This window comes from Pelodiscus sinensis, chromosome 16 (genome assembly GCF_052426305.1).
Source record: "Pelodiscus sinensis isolate ZL-2025 chromosome 16, ASM5242630v1, whole genome shotgun sequence".
Classification (NCBI taxonomy): Eukaryota; Metazoa; Chordata; order Testudines; family Trionychidae; genus Pelodiscus; species Pelodiscus sinensis.
The window spans coordinates 29,957,509-29,968,242 of record NC_143067.1 but is presented as its reverse complement, the minus strand read 5'-3'; the positions used below and the strand labels follow the sequence as shown (position 1 = coordinate 29,968,242).

General features: G+C 43.9%; 1 long non-coding RNA gene across 1 annotated transcript; it reads right to left on the bottom strand.

The window, feature by feature from the left end:
• Positions 1-3,458: 3,458 nt before the first annotated feature.
• On the bottom strand, positions 3,459-10,197 carry LOC149523520 (uncharacterized). The gene is made up of 2 exons (XR_016346974.1): positions 9,398-10,197; positions 3,459-5,553 (listed from the first exon to the last, which is right to left on the bottom strand). It is a non-coding gene; the product is annotated as an uncharacterized LOC149523520 (long non-coding RNA).
• Between the last annotated feature and the right edge of the window lie 537 nt (positions 10,198-10,734).

Sequence of the window (10,734 nt, the reverse complement as noted above, 5' to 3'; positions counted from 1 at the left end):
GTAGGCATACCGCACTTGCAAATGAAGCCCGGGATTTGAATTTCCCGGGCTTCATTTGCATAAGCGGGGCGCTGCCATTTTTAAAAGCCTGCTGGTTCGAACCCCGTGCAGCGCGGCTACACGGGGCACGAACTAGGTATTTCAAACTAGGCTTCCTAGTTCGAACTACCGTTACTCCTTGTGGAATGAGGAGTAACGGTAGTTTGAACTAGGAAGCCTAGTTCGAACTACCTAGTTCGGGCCCCGTGTAGCCGCGCTGCACGGGGTTCGAACCAGCGGGGTTTTAAAAATGGCGGCGCCCCGCTTATGCAAATGAAGCCCGGGAAATTCAAATCCCGGGCTTCATTTGCAAGTGCGGTATGCCTACATTACCCCGCTAGTTCGAACTAGTGGGGTAGTGTAGACATACCCTTAGTGTCATCCGCAGACATGCTGAGGGTGCAATCCATCCAGGTCTTTAATGAAGATGTTGAATAAAAGCGGCCCTAGAATTGATCCTTGGGGTATGGCACTTGAAACGGCCAACAAGATATTGAGCCATTGATCACTAGCCATTGGGCCTGACAATCTAGCCTGCTTTTTATCCACCTTACAGTCCATTTATCCAATCCATATTTCCTTAACTGGCTGGCAAGAATATTGTGGGAGACGGTATCAAAAGCTTTGCTAACGTCAAGGTATATCACATCCACTGACTTCCCCATGTACACAGCGCCAGTTACCTCATCATAGAAGCTAATCAGATTGGTGAGGTATGACTTACCTTTGTTGAATTCATGTTGACTATTCCTGATCACATTCCCCCCCTTCCAAGTTAACTGTAATAAGAATTCATTCATTATCAAATGAGGAGTAACGGTAGTTCGAATTAGAAAGCCTAATTTGAACTACCTACTCCGTGCCACGTGTAGCCGCAGGCACGGAGTCCACACTAATGGGGATTTAAAAATGGCGGCGCCCGGCAAGATGCAAATAAAGCCCAGGATATTTAAATCCCGGGCTTCATTTGCAACTTCGAATGACTACATTAACCACCCTAGTTCGAACTAGGGTTGTAGTGTAGACATACCCTGAGTGAGGGAATGAAGGATTCCAAGCATAAAGGGTTTTTAATGAGCATCTTTTAGATGGCGATTAAGCTGATTTCCCTTCATATGTGTGCAGTTATAATGTAAATCAAATTATTAAAAAATCCAGGAATTTACAAGACATGGAAGTAACCAACAATAGACACTGTCAAGAAATAAAACAAAAAACAGAAACGGAATTACCTATTCATTTAGCAATGTTGGATTTTTCTTGGAACTAAATCCAGTGGGAGGTCTGGACAACCTTTTCCATGGAGGAATAACATATCTCCCATTAGAATGCTTCCTTCCTTGGTGGCTTTTAAAGACCAATAGATGAAGTTCTCCCTGTGGCCATTATGCAACTAGGGGATTACTTTGCATCCCCATTCTCTTCTTCACCCTCCTCTTGGGTTTCTTGTTGAAGCATAGGCGATATTATCTTGGCATCAGCATGCAACTGCCTGGCTGAAAAGGCGCAGAGGGAACCATCTCATTCCCCCCATCCATTAGAGGGTATAAATACCTTTCGCCATGGTGGCCCCCATATATGATTTCTTGCTTTCCTCTACTAGCTAGACTGAAGTGCCGCCAGGCTTCTGGGTATTCTATGGGCATTAACCTAATTATCTTTCCTCGGACAGAGCAGGAAATCTTCCCTGGTTACCAAATTGGCCTATGCAGTGTTATTTTGTTTTTGTTTTGTTATTCCCCACCACTCCGTTTGCTTCTCAGATGGACTTTAGTGCTTACTGTAGTTTCTCATAGGTCCAGCACCGGGTTTGAAGCAAAAAAGAAAGGATTTGTGGTAAATTTGAGCATAGGACAATATCTCGTGTGTGGCCATTCCTAGTATAGATTAATTGCATTCCCTCAATGCACTATGAATCTTACTGAATATGAGGGTGTTGGGATTTCTGCAAGAATGATGAATAATTGAAGATTTGGAAAGAAGGGAAAGTACAAAGTCTCCACAGGATGGACATCGTTTGCCCTTGACCATTTTTGCTCCTGGTGAGCTGTAGATTTGATTGTAAGTAGTAGCTGAGGAGGGTTTAGCCCTACCACATTTAATTCATTAAAGTGATGATGTACACTTGAATCAAATTTAATGCGAAGCATCTTCATTTTTCATTTCTGCTATGTCAATTCTTAATACATTAATGGGGTGTGTCTAGACCACTTTTGTGCAAAAACTTGCCAGCTGTCTACACTGGCCACTTGAATTTGCGCAAGAACACTGACATTATAATGTACAAAATCAGTGTTTCTTGCACAAATACTTTCACGCTCCCACTCAGGGATAAGCCCTCTTGCACAAGAATACTTGCTCAAGAGGGCTAGTGTAGACAGGCACCTTAATTTTTTGTGCAAGAAAGCCCAATGGCTAAAATGGCCATTGGAGCTTTCTTGCACAAAAGCGCATCTAGACTGGCACAGATGCTTTTACGCAAAAGCACTTTTTGGGCAAAAGCATCCTTTCCAATCTAGATGCTCTTTTGCGGAAATACTTTTAAGGGAAAAACTTTTTTGTTAAAAGTATTTCCGCAAAATCTTGCCAGGCTAGATGCAGCCATGGTGTTTTGCAAGATATGTATTGTCAAATGAGCTAATGTAGTGGACAGTATGGAGAGGGATATGGAAAACCAGTAAACATCATGTTGCATAAATTGCAAGGTTTCGTCCCCTTGGAGGCTAGTCTGATTTACCCCAAGAAGAGAGTCACACTTTCAGGCTGGGTCCAACTCAAGTTTATTGGTTGCAACCACGGTACAGCTAAGGAACTCAATGTTCAAATCAGAGCCGACCCCCAACATCTCATATGCAGGGGTTTTTATAGGGTTAACATCCTTCCTGGTTTAGGTGCCTTAACATGATAGGTTACTTCATTTTTGACGTTTAGCATTCCTATAGGTCAGGTTAATTTTCCAAATGAGGTTAAATACAGTGCCTACTTGCTGAACAATGGGCAAGCCATACTTCCCTTTTTCCTTTCCTGCTTGAGCCGGTCACAAGTTTAAAGGATGTGGAATCTATCCATATCTCCACTTAACAGAAGACTGGTTTCACTTCCCCTCGTCTCCTTATTATAAGTTATTACCTGTGACAGGCCTTGACCTTTGTCATGTCTTACTCCTATACAAATAGCAAATATATCTAAGCATTAGCAATGTATGTATATTGTACGTGCCCCTCATAGGGGAATCAATGGCTCCGGGGGATTTGACTTCCCTTTTACACATCAATTCCCCCCTCAAGAGGCTTTCTCTTTCTTATACCTCATCAGTTTCTTCTTTGGCTAATCTTTGGTAATGTACAAGCATTTCACGGTTGACAGTAGTCAATACAGTGCGACATATAGAGGCAATTATACAAGGTATAAAACAGGGCATTAAGCATAATATAATCACAACAAAACAAAACTAAACAGGAATGTGTACCAACATAGCACAACAAGAGTTTTCCTCTTTTTCTTTGAAACAGTCGTGGTTCAGCATCATGCAGGGGAGAGGTTACTAGCACATCACCCTGTAATATTTCGATTCTTCTGGTGTCCAACAGGTGGGAAAGCAGGACCAGAAGAGAGAGGCTTATCAGCAGTCGGGGTAGGATCATTTTGCAATGGGAAGCATTGGCTAACAGTCAGTTCTTGGCACTTCACAGCGCTGATGGACATAAGAGTCTTTATTCTCTGAGCCAAAAGCCAGCTAGCTCTTTTGGAACCAAGGTTATTTCCTAGGAATAAAGCAAACCATAAAAACAATCCCACGCGGTTGCTTGATACCGGCCTTATAAAGTGAGGCCTTTTTGGCATGTGGTTGCCAGGGGAACCAGGGTCGCAGTTACTGCTGTAGCATACGCTTCTCGGGCTGACTTAATTATTTGAGTTTGTCAGTCCTTAGCAAGATACCATGGACTGCCTCAGTTTACTCCTATAGTTCTTTCCTCTTGACTTTGGGGTTCTTCTTAATCTACTAGGTTAAATACAACAATTTAAGGGATTTTAATTTACTCTGGAAGTGCTGGTACAGCACTATCATTATTATAAATGTTAATATTTAAACTCTCTACATAATTTGGCAAACACTATTCAAATCCATCCCCAAGATATTTCGTCGCCTTACTGGCACTGCCCATGATTATAGGTTTGACCTCTACTGCCTGGTTGAGTGCTGCAGAGATAGGTGGTTGGCATGGTCCACGGTGTTTCCCTATCTGTGTGTACCTCAGACGGCTAGCCCCAATATATCTTTGGGCATTGGCCACCAACTTCTTGATCCTTGCCTGCAGGGCCAGTAAACCCTCCTCTTGGTACTTACTTCCGCCATGCCACTCAGCATCTCATGTGTAGTTATCTCCACTACCAAAGTGCGATATGTCCACATTCTATTGACGGTTAGGCCGCTTGATGAGGGACCGTTATGCACACAGACGGATATACAGAGGGGCAGGATGGAGTGATCTGTCTGGGTAGTCAAACACCAGTAGGTACCGTTCATTTGGACCAGCTCGATGTTCATTTGTTTTTCTATGACAACCACATCAAGCCTAGGCAGATTCGTCATGATGTTAAATGGGCAGGTACATAAAATTTCCTTATCAAAGTGGGTACAACAATCCCTGGGTATAGGGAGGCTCCCACACCTTCAGAATAAGCAATGCCTTCTATTCTATCTATATGCCCTTGCTTTGGTACAGGCAGGGAGGTTACCATTCTGATCTGATCTGAGTGAGGAATCCTCAGAGGGACCAAAAACAAATGGTTGTACTATGCCCTGTCCAGGTGGGCCTTTGGGTCCTCATGGATTCTCTCTTTCCCTACTCCAATGGGTAGGCACAGGGGAGATTGGGGACTCACCACCATAAGAACTAAGTGGTAGTGGCTAAAGCTTACCTTATTCTTCAATACTGGCCTTCTAATTTCTTTATTTTACTTCCAATCCAATTAGCTTCTGGTCCAAACATCAGGTTAGGTCTACAGAGCTGGACAGATCCTTCAAACTATTTAGGATCAATTGATTAGCTTGGCTGGTGTGTAGGCCTTTACGGGCACTGGATATTACTGCATTTACAAGTCTGGATTCTCATACAATTTCTGGGCTATGACATAAGTGTTGCTGATAGGGTTACCAGGCTCAAACCAATCTGCGATGGTATCTGCTAAGCCTTGTCATTGCCTAATCAGGCATTTGCCAATTTGATTAACCAGTCTAGCACACAGCTGGTCTGTACCAGTGTGGAACATCATCAAGGTAAGGATCAGTGACAGTTGTCCTTGTTCTGGAACAGGGGCCTGTTCAGGGCATGGTGCACAACTGGGAGGCTCCATTTTGTCCTTAAAGTCCTTGTTGATGATATCCAAATGAGGGCAAGTTAGCAATGGTCATTAAAACAAAACTAGTCTGGTGGGAAGGAGCTAGTACTGTCTCCCATCCTTCTGTTCACGTGATGTACTCCTTGCTTCCTTCCAGTTCTTTTTGTTCACCTGTGGAGACATTGTTAACATTCTCCTAGCCGAAACAATTTTCTATTCACAACATTTGCAATACGTATTACAATTAAGACACACAAGACAAACTTGGACAGAACACAAACACATGTCATGACACAGAACCATGGCATTTTGTTGTTGTTTTTCTTCAACTGGCGCCAGCGCTTTCTGATGATCTGAAAGACAAGAAAACATTTCTCCCCCCCCATCGGGGTGGCCTATTATAACTTAAAATACTGCCTAAGATCTGCAAGGGGAACAGGTTACAGCTAGTTCCTTACCATTTTCATGTGCGAGTGAGCTGCAACTTTCTGAGAACAAGAGCGCTTCATCGGTACTCGTGACCTTCCACTCCCTTGAATTACCTTAGAGTTGCTAGCCCTCCCCAACAGTGGCATGGTTCAGTTTCCCTCTTGTATTGCAGACCGGGCTCTTTTTTTTCCTCTTATGATCTGTCTTGATCCTGCTAAATTACTTTTCTTAATTACACAGATTTGTCTAGCATTAATTTGGTAAGGAGAGTGGGCTTTCTAATTAGCCCCCACACTTCCTAATTCTTTTCAGAATATGATTTTCATAACATCCAGGCTGCAGCAGTTGAGTTATGCTGCTGGCTCTGGGGTGAATCACTTGCTCATGTTCTGTAAGGAGATTTATGTTGCAGAATGTGTCTCCTTGTTAGGGCAGATTTAGTTTTTAGTGATTACATCTTCACATTCAATTTCTACTGGTTGACATCTGGGTGGCTTTTAAGTTACCTTCCCCCACGCCCTCAAGCCAATTATAACGGCGTGTGAGGGAAAGGTTTTAACTGTTTGTTATGTTTTTTCCTCTGGATGGCCCCCACTCATATGTTGTGAAACATCTTTGGGTTGCCTGCGTTTCTAGCCGTAGAGGCTGTCGTTATCTATTTGCTAAGAAGGGCTTGAGAATTTCCTGAAGTTGCTTGGATTCGATCCTTGCTCAAAGCCCGCATTCCCTTTTCAATCTCATAGCTTAGGAAGGTGCATATTTGGGCCTTCTCTTGTGAAACTTTATATCCCTTCTTCCCTAGGGCATTCAACAGGGGCTCCGTTGCCCTTTTTCCCTTTTGCATATCAGGACTGGTAATCAACAAATCATCAATATACTGGAGGAGAGCTACCTCAGGGTGCTGCCCCCTCCAGTCTTCTAAGTCTTTTTGCAATGTCGTCCCAAAAATATGGGGGGATGACACAAAACCCTGGGGCAACACAGTCCACAACAGCTGGGTTTTGTGATGGGTGTCCGGGTCTTCCCATTCAAAAGCAAATAATTTCCAACTATCTTTGTGTAAAGGTATAGAAAAGAAAGCATCTTTCAAGTCTAATACCATAAACACTGTTGTGTCTGCTGGAATTTGTGTTAAGATAGTGTGTGGGTTGGGGACCATAGGATGGTCTACAAGAACTTTCTTATTTATTGCCCGTAAGTCTTGCACGAGTCTATAAGAGACGCTATCCAGTTTTGGCATCCCTAAAATAGGGGTGTTGAAGGGAGAGGAACTTTCTACTACCTAGCCATATCTTTTGAATTGTTCGATTAATGGCTTTAAGCCTATCCAGGTGGCTCTTTTTTCTCTCAGGGGATATGGCTTTACACCCACAGAGCCTTCTCCTTCAATGAGAGGAATTCTTACTGGAGTCACAAACTTTGCTCGGGCAGGGGTCTCATCTGCCCATACACATGGATTGACTCCTTCTAAGACCTCAGTCCCTTTTGTCTCTAACAGCATTTCAGCTGCACAGAGAGCCATCTGGTAATTTGAGCCCTGTTTCACCGGCAGCTGCACTACATTCTGATCACTACGGAAGAAAATTTCAGCTTGCAGCTTAATTAGCATATCTCGCCCTAGCAGGGCAACTGGGCATGCAGATGAAACAACAAAGGCATGCTCTAACATAATTTTTTCTAATCTTCGTGAGGAGGGGTCTACATACGGGTAGCCTGCTTCTCTTTCCCTCAATTCCTTCTATCATCACATGCTTTCCACTTTCTTTAGCTGAAGGGGGTTTTATGGGGATCATAGAGAACGTGGCTCCAATATCCACCAGAGCCTCATAGTCCCTGCCACCCACCCTTATTTTTACCATGGGATCCTTTCGAGCTTTAGCTCGTAGGGTAGTGGCCTTAGATTTCCGTCCCCTTCAACTAGATTCTTCTCCGGAGGATTCTGCCCGCATCTGGCGGTTCTCCGGTTGTCTTTTCTTCCCCTTTGCCTTCTATTTTTGGGCAGTCTCTCTTCCAATGTCCTTTTTCCCGTCAGTGCACACATCCATCAACTGCTACCCGTCCCTTTCCTTTCTGAGGGGGCCCCTTATGGTCCGGCCTCTGGTTGCTGGAGAGTGCTGCAGCCAGCACTGCCATCTGCTTCTGCGCTCTCTTATCTTCCCTCCTCTATTACTTCTCTAAGGGGGTACTGATGGTATGATGATCCCGGATCTGATGGGCCTTTTCGCAAGAAGTATTTTTTTGCCCGAATTGAGTAGTCCACCCTGTTGGCTCAGCCCCCCTCACTTCAGCCTCTGCAGGGGGGGCTGAAGTGAATCCAGGACCAGCAGGAGTCTGATAAGGGGGGGGTAACTTTTCAGATGTAAGTTCACTTATGATTTCAGAGTTACTGTTTCCTCCTGAAGTGGCAGGAGAGGAACAATTCTCATTCTCTCTAATAGGGCTAGACCCTCCTGAAGAAGAAGGGGGTTTCCTCTTCTTTCCATAGGACTCAAATTCCTCATCACTAGAGGGAGCCAGTATTTCAGGGCTTTTACCTCCCAAGGTCTTTGCCTTTGCAGCCATGACCTTACACACACCCATACTACATTTTAATATCCATTTTGGTCGATCTGGACGTGGAATAACCAACAATCAATATATGGGAAGTGATCCCACTGTCCGTCCCGCGTCACAACGCTATGTGTTAGGGATACCAGGTTTACATCAAAGGAGCCCGTATCTGGCCATCCGACACCAAAAGTAGGCCACTCAAGTTGACAAAATTTAATTAACTCATCTTTTGCCATTTTTACTCTATAGTCACTTTTAAAATTACTAAAATTCTGTAACATGCATCCCAATGGGGTTGCGGAGTTTTCTATCCGGGAACTTCCCGAACCCATATCTATCTATTTATATATATTGCGCGCACACACACACACACAGTCAACAAGCTTTTATCGCGGCTCCGTGTGTCGATGGAATGACACCACACCAGCTTTTAGCGTCCGAACTCAGAGAGGGGTCCAGCGCTTGGCTGCCTCACTAGAGACACCGGTGTGCCCTTATGGAGCCGTGACACTTAAGACGGGCCTATTAGACAGCAACAAATATAGACAAACAGGGGGCTTGGAGACTCGCTGGGTCACGAGGTTCGGCTGACCCCCCTTGCAATCAAGAAATCCTGGTCATCGGGTTTCCCCTTGCAGGATTCTTGGGGCGGCTGGAGTCAGCTTAAGTCTCAGACCTGGTCAGCGACAGTTATGCTTACACACAAACCTGTGGTTTCACAATTTAGGTTTCCAACAAATCATTAAAACAAAGAACAAGAGTACTCCTACTAAAAAAAAAAGCAATCCACTGGAGTTTTCCTAACTCCTCATAACTTCCCCATGCAACCCACGGGTTCATGGTGTTCCTTCTGGGGCTTACAGAGGTTTCTACCATTTTGGGAGCGACCCAATTCCACAATATTGTGTTCTTTCCAATGTTCAGACCTATGTGCTGAACGCAATGCCCCCGGGGGACAAACAAATACTCAGACCTATATGCTGAGTGCAAACTTACAGATCAATATCTGCTAGAACACAGGAATAGGTATACTCACTCCGTCTATACCCCGGCGCCTTCCTCTTTTCTTCGGACCTGACAGCCTCGTGTGACTCATTCAATAGAGACTCCTTTAACTTTCCGGATGTCCCGACTCACGCTTTCGGTGCCGTGACGGACTCAAACAGTCCGGTGCGCACTTCACGGTCACCTACGGCGAATCTTGTCGTCCGACTCCGGAGTAGTCCAAGGGATGTCCCATCTGGGGTGCCAATTTGTTGCATAAATTGCAAGGTTTCGTCCCCTTGGAGGCTAGTCTGATTTACCCCAAGAAGAGAGTCACACTTTCAGGCTGGGTCCAACTCAAGTTTATTGGTTGCAACCACGGTACGGCTAAGGAACTCAATGTTCAAATCAGAGCCGACCCCCAACATCTCATATGCAGGGGTTTTTATAGGGTTAACATCCTTCCTGGTTTAGGTGCCTTAACATGATAGGTTACTTCATTTTTGACGTTTAGCATTCCTATAGGTCAGGTTAATTTTCCAAATGAGGTTAAATACAGTGCCTACTTGCTGAACAATGGGCAAGCCATACTTCCCTTTTTCCTTTCCTGCTTGAGCCGGTCACAAGTTTAAAGGATGTGGAATCTATCCATATCTCCACTTAACAGAAGACTGGTTTCACTTCCCCTCGTCTCCTTATTATAAGTTATTACCTGTGACAGGCCTTGACCTTTGTCATGTCTTACTCCTATACAAATAGCAAATATATCTAAGCATTAGCAATGTATGTATATTGTACGTGCCCCTCATAGGGGAATCAATGGCTCCGGGGGATTTGACTTCCCTTTTACACATCAATCATAACAGGAGAGACCAACCAAAATAGCCACTAAAGAGCATTTTAACAAGTTGAATTATTGGCTTATAGATCCTAAGCCTCTGACTTTCTAAAAAAAGAACCAATACAAACCAAATATTTTGATCCATTACTTTATTGCTGTGTTGTTGTTGGTGCTCTATAGCTGTTTGTAAGCAATTGTCCTGGATTTGTCATTTTATTGTGAATACAGCTGAACTCAGCAGTACTCATAACATATTCTGCAAAACAAGAAAATGAAAGAAAACTAATAAACGTGGCTTTCACTTCATGAAGACCAGGTTAACAAAAGATGGCATCTACCCAGTCACAAATCATCACAAAGTAACTAGTGTAAATTCTTCCCCCTACTCAAAATAATATCCTAACAGAGGTGGCTCATGCAATTCAATATTGTCTATTTGCCTATCACTGTTCACTTTGCTGTGCTTTATAATTCAGTAAATTAGCAATGAGATTTTTATCTAAGTGCATTACACATGCTATTAGGTATATTAACACATGTGGTATGCG